The sequence below is a fragment of the Triticum dicoccoides genome, chromosome 6B (assembly GCF_002162155.2).
Source record: "Triticum dicoccoides isolate Atlit2015 ecotype Zavitan chromosome 6B, WEW_v2.0, whole genome shotgun sequence".
Lineage (NCBI taxonomy): Eukaryota > Viridiplantae > Streptophyta > Magnoliopsida > Poales > Poaceae > Triticum > Triticum dicoccoides.
Window position 1 is genome coordinate 660555244 of NC_041391.1, and position 14863 is coordinate 660570106.

At 46.8% G+C, this 14863-nt stretch overlaps 1 long non-coding RNA gene across 1 annotated transcript; it reads left to right on the top strand.

Moving 5' to 3' along the window:
- The first annotated feature begins 13290 nt into the window (after positions 1 to 13290).
- LOC119320436 lies at positions 13291 to 14657 on the top strand. The gene is made up of 3 exons (XR_005154981.1): positions 13291 to 13441; positions 13533 to 13741; positions 14582 to 14657. It is a non-coding gene; the product is annotated as an uncharacterized LOC119320436 (long non-coding RNA).
- The last annotated feature ends 206 nt before the right edge of the window (positions 14658 to 14863 follow it).

Genomic DNA, 14863 nt, shown 5'->3' on the forward strand with positions numbered 1-14863 from the left:
CGTAGGAGTTCTTTGGGTGTACCAAACGTCACAACGTAACTGGGTGACTATAAAGGTGCACTACAGGTATCTCTGAAAGTGTCTGTTGGGTTGACACGGATTGAGACTGGGATTTGTCACTCCGTATGACGGAGAGGTATCTCTGGGGCCACTCGGTAATGCATCATCATAATGAGCTCAAAGTGACCAAGTGTTTGGTCACGGGATCATGCATTACGGTACGAGTAAAGTGACTTGCCAGTAACGAGACTGACCGAGGTATTGGGATACCGACGATCGAGTCTCGGGCTTGTAACATACCGATTGACAAAGGGAATAGTATACGGGGTTGCTTGAATCCTCGACATCGTGGTTCATCCGATGACATCATCGAGGAGCATGTGGGAGCCAACATGGGTATCCAGATACCGCTGTTGGTTATTGACCTGAGTGCCGTCTCGGTCATGTCTGCGTGTCTCCCGAACCCGTAGGGTCTACACACTTAAGGTTCGGTGACGCTAGGGTTATTAGGAAGACTTGTATGTGATTACCGAATGTTGTTCGGAGTCCCGGATGAGATCCCGGACGTCACGAGGAGTTCCGGAAGGGTCCGGAGGTAAAGATTTATATATGGGAAGTTGTCATGCGGACACCGAAAAGTTTCGGGGGCATGTCGGTATTGTACCGGGGCCACCGGAAGGGTTCCGGGGGTCCACTGGGAGGGGCCACCCCTCTCGAAGGGCCACATGGGCCGCAAGGGGCAGGGAACCAGCCCCTGGAGGGCTGGGTGCGCCCCCCACCTTGGGCCCATGCGCCTAGGGTTTGGGGGGGAACCCTAGAGGGGGCGCCCCCTTTGCTTGGGGGGCAAATTCCCCCTCCCTGGCCGCCGCCCCCCTCTAGATCCCATCTAGAGGGGCCGGCCCCCCTTGCCCCTTCCCCTATAAATAGAGGGGTGAGGGGAGGGCTGCAATACTCAACCCAAGGCGCAGCCCCTCCCCTCCCCAACACCTCTCCTCCTCCGTCATGAGCTTGGCGAAGCCCTCCGGAGTGCTGCTTCTCCACCAACACCACGCCGTCGTGCTGCCGTTGGAGCTGTCTTCCTCAACCTCTCCTTCCTCCTTGCTGGATCAAGACGGAGGAGACATCGTCCGTACTGTACGTGTGTTGAACGCGGAGGTGCTGTCCGTTCAGCACTTGGTCATCGGTGATCTGAATCACGGCGAGTACGACTCCATCATCACCGTTCCCTCGAACGCTTCTGTACGCGATCTACAAGTGGTATGTAGATGCAATATCTCTCTCTCATGACTCGTTGCTTAGATGAACTCATAGATGGATCTTGGTGAAACCGTAGGAATTTTTTTAATTTTCTGCAATGTTCCCCAACAGTGGCATCATGAGCTAGGTTTATGCGTAGTTCTCTATTGCACGAGTAGAACACAATTTTTTTTGGGCGTAGATCTTGTCAACTTGCTTGCCGCTACTAGTCTTATCTTGCTTCAGCGGTACTGTGGGATGAAGCGGCCCGGACCAACCTTACACGTACGCTTACGTGAGACCGGTTCCACCGACTAACATGCACTAGTTGCATAAGGTGGCTGGCAGGTGTCTGTCTCTCCCACTTTAGTTGGAGCGGATTCGATGAAAAGGGTCCTTATGAAGGGTAAATAGAAGTTGACAAAATCACGTTGTGGTTATTCGTAGGTAAGAAAACGTTCTTGCTAGAACCCAATTGCAGCCACGTAAAAGATGCAACAAAAATTAGAGGACGTCTAACTTGTTTTTGCAGCAATTGTCATGTGATGTGATATGGCCAGAAGTTGTGATGAATGATGAATGATATATTGTGATGTATAAGATCATGTTCTTGTAATAGGAATCACGACTTGCATGTCGATGAGTATGACAACCGGAAGGAGCCATAGGAGTTGTCTTTATTTTTTTTGTATGACCTGCGAGTCATTGAAGAACGTCATGTAAATTACTTTACTTTATTGCTAAACGCGTTAGCCATAGAAGTAGAAGTAGTCGTTGGCGTGACAACTTCATGAAGACACGATGATGGAGATCATGATGATGGAGATCATGGTGTCATGCCGGTGACAAGATGATCATGGAGCCCTGAAGATGGAGATCAATGGAGCTATATGATATTGGCCATATCATGTCACTACTATATAATTGCATGTGATGTTTATTATGTTTGTGCATCTTGTTTACTTAAGAACGACGGTAGTAAATAAGATGATCCCTTACAACAATTTCAAGAAGTGTTCTTCCCTAACTGTGCACCGTTGCTAAAGTTCGTCATTCCGAAGCACCACGTGATGATCGGGTGTGATAGATCCTTACGTTCACATACAACGGGTGTAAGACAGTTTTACACATGCAAAACACTTAGGGTTAACTTGACGAGCCTAGCATCTACAGACATGGCCTCAGAACACGGAGACCGAAAGGTCGAACACGAGTCTATGGAAGATACGATCAACATGAAGATGTTCACCGACGATGACTAGTCCGTCTCACGTGATGATCGGACACGACCTAGTCGACTCGGATCGTGTAAGACTTAGATGACTAGAGGGATGTCTAATCTGAGTGGGAGTTCATTACAATAATTTGATTAGATGAACTTAATTATCATGAACTTAGTCTAAAACCTTTGCAAATATGTCTTGTAGATCAAATGGCCAACGCTCATGTCAACATGAACTTCAACGCGTTCCTAGAGAAAACCAAGCTGAAAGATGATGGCAGCAACTATACGGACTGGGTCCGGAACCTGAGGATCATCCTCATAGCTGCCAGGAAACAATATGTCCTAGAAGGACCGCTAGGTGACGCTCCCGTCCCAGAGAACCAAGACATTATGAATGCTTGGCAGTCTCGCGCTGATGATTACTCCCTCGTTCAGTGCGGCATGCTTTACAGCTTAGAACCGGGGCTCCAAAAGCATTTTGAGCAACACGGAGCATATGAGATGTTCGAGGAGCTGAAACTAGTTTTCCAAGCTCATGCCCGGGTCGAGAGATATGACGTCTCCGACAAGTTCTATAGTTGTAAGATGGAGGAAAATAGTTTTGTCAGTGAGCACATACCCAAAATGTCTGGGTTGCACAACCGCCTGTCCTAGCTGGACATTAACCTCCCGGACGAGGCGGTCATTGACAGAATCCTTCAGTCGCTCCCACCAAGATACAAGAGCTTTGTGATGAACTACAATATGTAGGGGATGGTGAAGACCATTCCTGAAGTATTTTCAATGCTGAAGTCAGCAGAGGTTGAAATCAAGAAAGAACATCAAGTGTTGATGGTCAATAAGACCACTAAGTTCAAGAAGGGAAAGGGTAAGAAGAACTTCAAGAAGGACGGCAAAGATGTTGCCGCGCCCGGTAAGCCAGTTGCCGGGAAGAAGTCAAAGAATGGACCCAAGCCTGAAACTGAGTGCTTTTATTGCAAGGGGAAGGGTCACTGGAAGCGGAACTGCCCCAAATACTTAGCGGACAAGAAGGCCGGCAACACTAAAGGTATATTTGATATACATGTAATTGATGTGTACCTTACCAGTACTCGTAGTAACTCCTGGGTATTTGATACCGGTGTCGTTGCTCACATTTGTAACTCACAGCAGGAGCTGTGGAATAAGTGAAGACTGGCGAAGGACGAGGTGACGATGCGCGTCGGGAATGGTTCCAAGGTCGATGTGATCGCCGTCGGCACACTACCTCTACATTTACCTACGGGATTAGTTATGAAACTCAATAATTGTTATTTAGTGCCAAGTTTGAGCATGAACATTGTATCTGGATCTCGTTTGATACGAGATGGCTACTCATTTAAATCCGAGAATAATGGTTGTTCTATTTATATGAGAGATATGTTTTATGGTCATGCCCCGATGGTCAATGGTTTATTCTTAATGAATCTCGAACGTAATATTACACCTATTCATAGTGTGAATACCAAAAGATGTAAAGTTGATAACGATAGTCCCACATACTTTTGGCACTACCGCCTTGGTCACATTGGTGTCAAGCGCATGAAGAAGCTCCATGCTGATGGACTTTTAGAGTCTCTCGATTTTGAATCATTTGACACATGCGAACCATGCCGCATGGGCAAAATGACCAAGGCCCCGTTCTCCGGAACAATGGAGCGAGCAACCAACTTGTTGGAAATCATACATACCGATGTGTGCGGTCCAATGAGCGTTGAGGCTCGCGGAGGATATCGTTATGTTCTCACTCTCACTGATGACTTGAGTAGATATGGGTATGTCTACTTGATGAAACACAAGTCTGAGACCTTTGAAAAGTTCAAGGAATTTCAGAATGAAGTAGAGAATCAACATGACCGAAAGATAAAATTCTTACGATCAGATCGTGGAGGAGAATATTTAAGTCACGAATTTGGTACACACTTAAGAAAATGTGGAATCGTTTCACAACTCACGCCGCCTGGAACACCTCAGCGTAACGGTGTGTCCGAACGTCGTAATCGCACTCTATTAGATATGGTGCGATCTATGATGTCTCTTACCGATTTACCGCTATCATTTTGGGGATACGCTCTAGAGACAGCTACATTCACTTTAAATAGGGCACCGTCTAAATCCGTTGAGAAGACACCGTATGAATTATGGTTTGGGAAGAAACCTAAGCTGTCGTTTCTAAAAGTTTGGGGATGCGATGCTTATGTCAAGAAACTTCAACCTGAAAAGCTCGAACCCAAGTCGGAAAAATGCGTCTTCATAGGATACCCTAAAGAAACCATTGGGTATACCTTCTACTTAAGATCCGAGGGCAAGATCTTTGTTGCCAAGAACGGATCCTTTCTGGAAAAAGAGTTTCTCTCGAAAGAAGTAAGTGGGAGGAAAGTAGAACTCGATGAAGTACTACCTCTTGAACGGGAAAGTAGTGCAGCTCAGGAAAATGTTCCTGTGATGCCTACACCAACTGAAGAGGAAAATAATGATGATGATCAAGGTACTTCGGATCAAGTTGCTACTGAACTTCGTAGGTCCACAAGGACACGTTCCGCGCCAGAGTGGTACGGCAACCCTGTCTTGGAAATCATGTTGTTAGACAACGGTGAACCTTCGAACTATGAAGAAGCGATGGCGGGCCCAGATTCCAACAAATGGCTAGAAGCCATGAAATCCGAGATAGAATCCATCTATGAAAAAAAAGTATGGACTTTGACTGACTTGCCCGATGATCGGCGAGCGATAGAAAACAAATGGATCTTTAAGAAGAAGACGGACGCGGATGGTAATGTCACCATCTATAAAGCTCGACTTGTCGCTAAGGGTTGTCGGCAAGTTCAAGGGATTGACTACGATGAGACTTTCTCTCCCGTAGCGAAGCCTAAGTCCGTCCGAATCATGTTAGCAATTGCCGCATACTATGATTATGAGATATGGCAGATGGACGTCAAAACGGCATTCCTTAACGGGCATCTTAAGGAAGAACTGTATATGATGCAGCCGGAGGGTTTTGTCGATCCTAAGAATGCTAACAAAGTATGCAAGCTCCAGCGATCCATTTATGGGCTGGTGCAAGCATCTCGGAGTTGGAACATTCGCTTTGATGAAATGATCAAAGCGTTTGGGTTTATGCAGACTTATGGAGAAGCCTGCGTTTATAAGAAAGTGAGTGGGAGCTCTGTAGCATTTCTCATATTATATGTAGATGACATACTTTTGATGGGAAATGATATAGAATTCTTGGACAACATTAAGGCCTACTTGAATAAGTGTTTTTCAATGAAGGACCTTGGAGAAGCTGCTTATATATTCGGCATCAAGATCTATAGAGACAGATCGAGACACCTCATAGGTCTTTCACAAAGCACATACCTTGATAAGATTTTGAAGAAGTTCAAAATGGATCAGTCCAAGAAGGGGTTCTTGCCTATATTGCAAGGTGTGAGATTGAGCTCGGCTCAATGCCCGACCACGGCAAAAGATAAAGAAGAGATGAGTGTCATCCGCTATGCTTCAGCCATAGGATCTATTATGTATGCCATGCTGTGTACCAGACCTGATGTAAACCTTGCCGTAAGTTTGGTAGGAAGGTACCAAAGTAATCCCGGCAAGGAACACTGGACAACAGCCAAGAATATCCTGAAGTACCTGAAAAGGAGAAAGGACATGTTTCTCATTTATGGAGGTGACGAAGAGGTCGCGGTAAAGGGTTACGTCGATGCTAGCTTCGACACAGATCTGGATGACTCTAAGTCACAAACTGGATACGTGTATATGTTGAATGGTGGAGCAGTAAGCTGGTGCAGCTGCAAGCAGAGCGTCGTGGCGGGATCTACATGTGAAGCGGAGTACATGGCAGCCTCGGAGGCAGCGCATGAAGCTATTTGGGTGAAGGAGTTCATCACCGACCTAGGAGTCATACCCAATGCGTTGGGGCCGATCAAACTCTTCTGTGACAACACTGGAGCTATTGCCCTTGCCAAGGAGCCCAGGTTTCACAAGAAGACCAGGCACATCAAGCGTCGTTTCAACTCCATCCGTGAAAATGTTCAAGATGGAGACATAGATATTTGCAAAGTACATACGGATCTGAATGTAGCAGATCCGTTGACTAAACCTCTCTCACGAGCAAAACATGATCAACACCAGAACTCTATGGGTGTTCGATTCATCACAATGTAACTAGATTATTGACTCTAGTGCAAGTGGGAGACTGTTGGAAATATGCCCTAGAGGCAATAATAAAAGCATTATTATTATATTTCCTTGTTCATGATAATTGTCTTTTATTCATGCTATAATTGTATTATCCGGAAATCATAATACACGTGTGAATACATAGACCACAATACGTCCCTAGTAAGCCTCTAGTTGACTAGCTCGTTGGTCAACAAATAGTCATGGTTTCCTGACTATGGACATTAGATGTCATTGACAACGGGATCACGTCATTGGGAGAATGACGTGATGGACAATACCCAATCCTAAGCATAGCACAAGATCGTGTAGTCCATTTTGCTAGAGCTTTTCCAATGTCAAGTATCTCTTCCTTAGACCATGAGATCGTGTAACTCCCGGATACCGTAGGAGTTCTTTGGGTGTACCAAATGTCACAACATAACTGGGTGACTATAAAGGTGCACTACAGGTATCTCCGAAAGTGTCTGTTGGGTTGACACGGATCGAGACTGAGATTTGTCACTCCATATGACGGAGAGGTATCTCTGGGCCCACTCGGTAATGCATCATCATAATGAGCTCAAAGTGACCAAGTGTTTGGTCACGGGATCATGCATTACGGTACGAGTAAAGTGACTTGCCGGTAACGAGACTGACCGAGGTATTGGGATACCGACGATCGAGTCTCGAGCTTGTAACGTACCGATTGACAAAGGGAATAGTATACGGGGTTGCTTGAATCCTCGACATCGTGGTTCATCCGATGACATCATCAAGGAGCATGTGGGAGCCAACATGGGTATCCAGATCTCGCTGTTGGTTATTGACCTAAGAGCCGTCTCGGTCATGTCTGCGTGTCTCCCGAACCCGTAGGGTCTACACACTTAAGGTTCGGTGACGCTAGGGTTATTAGGAAGACTTGTATGTGATTACCGAATGTTGTTCGGAGTCTCGGATGAAATCCCGGACGTCACGAGGAGTTCCGGAAGGGTCCGGAGGTAAAGATTTATATATGGGAAGTTGTCATGCGGACACCGGAAAGTTTCGGGGGCATGTCGGTATTGTACCGAGGCCACCGGAAGGGTTCCGGGGGTCCACCGGGAGGGGCCACCCCTCTCGGAGGGCCACATGGGCCGCAAGGGGCAGGGAACCAGCCCCTGGAGGGCTGGGCGCGCCCCCCACCTTGGGCCCATGCGCCTAGGGTTTGGGGGGGAACCCTAGAGGGGGCGCCCCCTTTGCTTGGGGGGCAAGTTCCCCCTCCCTGGCCGCCGCCCCCCCTCTAGATCCCATCTAGAGGGGCCGGCCCCCCTTGCCCCTTCCCCTATAAATAGAGGGGTGAGGGGAGGGCTGCAATACTCAACCCAAGGCGCAGCCCCTCCCCTCCCGAACACCTCTCCTCCTCCGTCACGAGCTTGGCGAAGCCCTGCCGGAGTGCTGCTTCTCCACCAACACCACGCCGTCGTGCTGCCGTTGGAGCTGTCTTCCTCAACCTCTCCTTCCTCCTTGCTGGATCAAGACGGAGGAGACGTCGTCCGTACTGTACGTGTTTTGAATGCGGAGGTGCTGTCCGTTCAGCACTTGGTCATCAGTGATCTGAATCACGGCGAGTACGACTCCATCATCACCGTTCCCTCGAACGCTTCCGTACGCGATCTACAAGTGGTATGTAGATGCAATCTCTCTCTCATGACTCATTGCTTAGATGAACTCATAGAAGGATCTTGGTGAAACCGTAGGAAAATTTTTAATTTTCTGCAACGTTCCCAACACATGAGTGTGCACACAAATTTTTGTGCTGGGACATCGGAAGACCTTGACTCAACTGTTGTGGGAAATCACAAAGAGTCAAAGGTAATGATGAAATCTCCTCTGTGGATATGGATTCGGGAGAATCATATAATAAAGACTACATTATGTCGACATTTATTTATCCTCATGAATTGCGAAAGACCTTGGATTGGATCTAGAACCAAATTCCATGCATGGCTGAGTGTCTAAAATGCTCTAGTTGATCCAAAGGAAGGCAGCAATTGAGAATGTGCTCGCTCTCAAGAAGAGGGGGTATTGACCTGATCAGTAATACCCACTCCTCTGGATTTGTTCCCCGGGGGAGCAAATGGTTTTTTTGTTCATGAGAAATGAAAACCAAGAGGTGGTGAGACATGAAGCGAGTCTTGTAGCACATGGGTTCACGCAGAGACCCTTCATCGTTTAAGATGGAACATGTTCTCCTATTGTGAGTGGAATAACGTTCCGATATTTAATATAACTGGCAGTGAATAATGAATTTGTTTATCAACCTGGTGGATCTTGTGACTGCATAGTTGCATGAGTCACTTGATTAATATATCTCTATGATAATTCCTGATGGAATGAAGATTCTGAATTTATTCGCAACATGTATTGTGAAAGCTTCAGAGGTCATTTTATTACTTGAAGTCGGCAAGGATGTGGTCTAACCGACTGAGTGAGTTCCTTTGTTAGAAGGATTACTCAAACAATGATAGTTGCTCATGTATACTCATCAAGAAATCCAAAGAAGGATTTGTACAATTTGTTGGAAATATGCCCTAGAGGCAATAATAAAAGCATTATTATTATATTTCCTTGTTCATGATAATTGTCTTTTATTCATGCTATAATTGTATTATCCGGAAATTGTAATACACGTGTGAATACATAGACCACAATATGTCCCTAGTAAGCCTCTAGTTGACTAGCTCGTTGGTCAACAGATAGTCATGGTTTCCTGACTATGGACATTATATGTCATTGACAACGGGATCACGTCATTAGGAGAATGACGTGATGGACAAGACCCAATCCTAAGCATAGCACAAGATCGTGTAGTTCGTTTTGCTAGAGCTTTTTCAATGTCAAGTATCTCTTCCTTAGACCATGAGATCGTGTAACTCCCGGATACCGTAGGAGTGCTTTGGGTGTACCAAACGTCACAATGTAACTGGGTGACTATAAAGGTGCACTACAGGTATCTCTGAAAGTGTCTGTTGGGTTGACACGGATCGAGACTGGGATTTGTCACTCCGTATGACGGAGAGGTATCTCTGGGCCCACTCGGTAATGCATCATCATAATGAGCTCAAAGTGACCAAGTGTTTGGTCACGGGATCATGCATTACGGTACGAGTAAATTGACTTGCCGGTAACGAGACTGAACGAGGTATTGGGATACCGGCGATCGAGTCTCGGGCATGTAACGTACCGATTGACAAAGGGAATTGTATACGGGGTTGTTCGAATCCTCGACATCGTGGTTCATCCGATGAGATCATCGAGGAGCATGTGGGAGCCAACATGGGTATCCAGATCCCGTTGTTGGTTATTGCCCGAGAGCCGTCTCGGTCATGTCTGCGTGACTCCCGAACCCGTAGGGTCTACACACTTAAGGTTCGGTGACGCTAGGGTTGTATGAATATGAGTATGCAGCATACCGAATGTTGTTCGGAGTCCCGGATGAGATCCTGGACGTCACGAGGAGTTCCGGAATGGTCCAGAGGTAAAGAATTATATATAGGAAGTGGTATTTCGGCCATCAGGAAAGTTTCGGGGTCACCCGGTATTGTACCGGGACCACCGAAAGGGTCCCGGGGGTCCACCGGGTGGGGCCACCCATCCCGGAGGGCCCCAAGGGCTGAAGTGGGGAGGGGAACCAGCCCATAGTGGGCTGGTGCGCCCCCCTTGGCCCACCCCCTGCGCCTAGGGTTGAAACCCTAGGGTGGGGGGGGCGCCCCACTTGCCTTGGGGGGGCACTCCACCCCCCTTGGCCGCCGCCCCCTTGGGAGATTGGATCTCCCAGGGCCGGCGCCCCCCCTGGGGGCCTATATAAAGGGAGGGGGGAGGGGGCAGCCTCACCCTGAAGTCCTGGCGCCCCCTCCCCCTGCTACACCTCTTCCTCCTCCGTCACGCGCTTGGCGAAGCCCTGCCGGAGTGCTGCTGCTCCACCACCACCACGCCGTTGTGCTGCTGCTGGAGCCATCATCATCAACCTCTCCTTCCCCCTTGCTGGATCAAGAAGGAGGAGACGTCATCCGCTCCGTACGTGTGTTGAACGCGGAGGTGCCGTCCTTTCGGCGCTAGGATCTCCGGTGATAGGATCACGACGAGAACGACTACTTCAACCCCGTTCTTTTGAACGCTTCCGCTCGCGATCTACAAAGTGGTATGTAGATGCATCTCCCTTGACTCGTTGCTTAGATGAACTCATAGATGGGTCTTGGTGAAACCGTAGGAAAATTTTTAATTTTCTGCAACGTTCCCCAACACAATTTATGTGTATTTTGATGATCTGAATATCATTGGAACTACACAAGAAATACACGAGACAAGCAAATCATCTTATGACGGAGTTTAAGATGTAAGATTTGTTTGAGACCAAACTTTGCTTGAGTTTGGAACTTGAGCGTATTCCTTCAGGAATACTTATTCATCAGTCTACATGTATCCAAAAGATTGTTGAAAGATCAAGATGTATAAGTGATATACATTCAAGAACTATGGTTTTGAGATCTCTGAATTACTAGAGATAAGGACCCATTAAGGCCTAACAGCAGTGATGAAGAGATATTTGGACTTGAGTTTTCATATCGCGGTGCAATGAGAGCACACGTGTATCTAGCAAACTGCACCAGGCCAGGTATTTCATTAGCAGTAATTAGCTAGATATAATGCATCACTTATTAAAAGGCGTTGGGTTGGTGTGAAGAATATTTTTAGATATCTTCTGGACACCATATATCTTGGTTTGTTCTATGAGAAAAAAAATCAACATATGACCATGGTTGGATATTGTGATGCTGGGTATATATTAAATCCCCATAATCCTAGATCACAGACTGGTTTTTGTCTCCTCGAATGAAGGCGTGACCTTCTCTGGGAAGTCGAGAAGACATATTTTAGTGGTTGCATCCACTAGTCATTCTGAAATCGTTGATTTGCATGAACCATCACATGAATGTATGTGACTTCACGGAATGATGAACATTGTTGAAAGTTCAAGTGGATTGGTTGGTAGGAATCACCCACCATTATCTATGAAGATAATGTTTTGTTTGTATTATGCTGATGCAGACATGTTATAAAGAGCAACACTAGAATGTGTATGGCTCTAAAGTATTTTATTTCACATGAGTTGAAAAAAAGGTGGAAGATAAATATCTTGCAAATGAAGTCATGTGATAATTTTGGTGATTTATTCACAAAGTCTTTACCAAGTTCTTCATTCCATAAATAAGTTAATAGAATTGGTATGAGATGACTTTGTTATTTGCAAGGTTCAGGGGGAGTGTACTCCTGAACGATAACCTGTTCGAGATCTTCAGATCTTTTGTATTGCACTCTTTTCCTTTATGAGTTTTTTCTGAATGGTTTCTCATAAGAGGTTTTTAATGAGGCAATAGTAATACAAGCATGGTGATATGTCATTTTCTCCTTGTTTTCCCATAGGGTTTTGGAGGAGTTTTTCATGGCATATTATATGTATCTTCTCATATTTTTTGTCACAGGGTTTTTGGAGGAGATGATTCCAAGTATGATCAGTCATAAGGACAAGCGAGGATTAGGGGGAGTGTTAGGATTTAATTATTTTATAATTAAAGAGATAATCCTCTCTGTACTGCAACGTGTAGATGCTAACTGTTGCGACCTTTCGTCGCATCCCCACGATCGGACACGTCCCTTCTTTGCGTCCGTTCTGGTTGTATATATATGTACTGATCATCGATGGAATAAAGAAGAGGTTTTGATCCGTTCATTCACTTTTGACTTACAACAGTAACCACGGAGCGCGCGACACCGCGGCATGGAGTCCAATGCGTTCAGGTTACTCGCCTTGTGCGACGAAAACCGGGCGAAATCTGGCAAGAAAAGTGCGTCGATTGCCGACTTTCAGCTGCCCGTGCGCGACGACGACGTCGGCTTCGTGCGGCACGGCGTGGAATGGCGCCCCGGTGGGATGTTTCCCGGCATGCGCACAATGTCAAAAACGTCGGGATTACTTGACGCGCACAAGTCAAACCGCGGGGCGGCGGAGTGGAATTTAACCGGCGACCCAAACACGTCGGAATGCGTGGTGAAGCTCAACGCATGTACGAGTACGAGTCGATCAGAAATAGAAGCCACGGAAAGTTGCGGCCACGTTGGTGATGGGGACGGCCGTCTCCGGCGAGGACTATGGCCGGGGCCGTGGTGGACCTCCCCTGACAATGAGTGTCACCGTTGACGTTGGAGACAGTACAGAGCAAAGCAGAAACGAAATGTACAGCCAGAAGCTACGAAGACCAAACGTGAGTCACACCGCCGCGACGACCACATGGCAGCTGAGTAAAATACCGCATTTTTCTTCTGGTGAATGCTTTCAGTAGCCGTGCAAAACAAGTAGAGTAATGAAGAAGTGATCGATCGGACGCGGAGTTTTTGCACGCGAGCACATATGCGCTCGTAATCTGGGCTGTTGGTTACTGAGCTGTGATGTGATGCATTTAATGATGTGGGGCAGTCCGTTCTGAGCAGTGGGCCATGTACCGACGGCAAACTCGCGGCCGTCAGACTGCCGAAGGCGAGCCGTGGCTCGGGAAATACATCGCCGTTCTGATCCGTGGATCGGGAAAAGTGCTTTTCCGTTTGTCCGCAGGGCCGCGGCAGTAACTGCGAGGCGTAGTGGTTGGGCCACTGAGCCTATGCAGCCGATCTATGTCGCCGCTGCCTGGATTCCCCGCCGCCTTTGGAAGGACCATCTGAATCGTCGGAGATGTAGCTCTTGATGCAGCCAACAAGAAGGTGAGGACCCAAATTTTCATCTCTGTCGTTGATTTTGTTTAATACTTTTGGTTTTGAGAACCCCGAAACCTCCATTGTTTTGCGTGGCCAGATTGACAGTGAAATCCCTATGCAGCCGCTGCACCATCCAGTGGCAGGTCAAGAAGGGGGGCGCGGTGGGATGCAGGTGGATAAGTGTTCCGCAGGCGGACAGATCTGTGCTCGAGAAGCTGTGGCGACGGTGGAACGAGAAGGTTCACCCCATGCCTCAGAGTTCTCCACCGGGAAGATGAACCCGCAAGTTCCAGGCTGGACTAAAAGGTAATCAATCACGACGACATTGTCTAGAAAACAATTATTCCATCAGCTAGAGCATTCTAAAAAAAAAACAGGCTGGCTGAAAGTTCCAGGCTGGTGGATTCATTTGAAAGTTTGCTTCATGGCATCCGGTAGAGCTGAAGCCATGGGATCTAGAATTTTTTTCTGTCCAATAGACATAATGATTACATCAGCGAGGTCGTTGTAAAACTGTTAGGTTACTTGTGTGGAATTTATTTGGAAGATTGCTTCATCTAAACCGGCAGGGCCACACACATGTTCTGTAGAATCTTTTGGTATCCAGTAAAAAATGTTAATTCAGCAGCCAGAGCATTGCAAAAATTGGTTGACTAGTTGTATGACGCTAACAGTATGCAGTTACAGTTATATGCATATACGATGACCAGAATGTCGCCCTTATGGATAAATAACATAACATGTATATTCCGGACATGGATGTGCCTTTCATCAATTTGACGACATCCGTGCCTATCACGTACACAGAGCCACTGGGAACTTATTCAGGTGCATACAAAACCCAGTGTACTGTTTACTACAGACAGAGAGCGTATTCTTTAAAACAGGAGAACTGGTGCACCAGATGCACCTGCTCCTTAGTAGCGTTTGGATGTGAAAAGAAGAAACAGGATACAGCTAGGATGTCGGCCGATGGAACATTTGCAGAACGAATCTCATTGCGCAACTGATTGTGCGAATCATCCTTCTGGACTAGAACTGTTTCTAACCCTGATGAACCATCTCTGCCCCGTTCAATCAGATGCACTAACCTCCAGCAGCAACTAGTAGGAACTGCAACTGATTGACATGTACGATACATGCTAGTGGAGTGCCTGAGGGTTCTCCTGGGAGAAGGAACTGTGCTGCAAGTCGGGAGGCGCACCATCCCGTCCGCGCTCAATGCATCCGGCAGGATGGCGAGGGAACTAAGCAGCAATGGATATGTCTTTCCAGGCATTAAAAGTAAATTCACATCAATCTCAAAACTGACAATTTGCTGTGATTATCTAAAGAACAATAATTAACATTTCATTGTAATGGAAAATAGTAAGGGAAGCAGGGGAGAGTTCCTCCAGAGCAGTCCTTGATAATGAACTTGCACGGAGA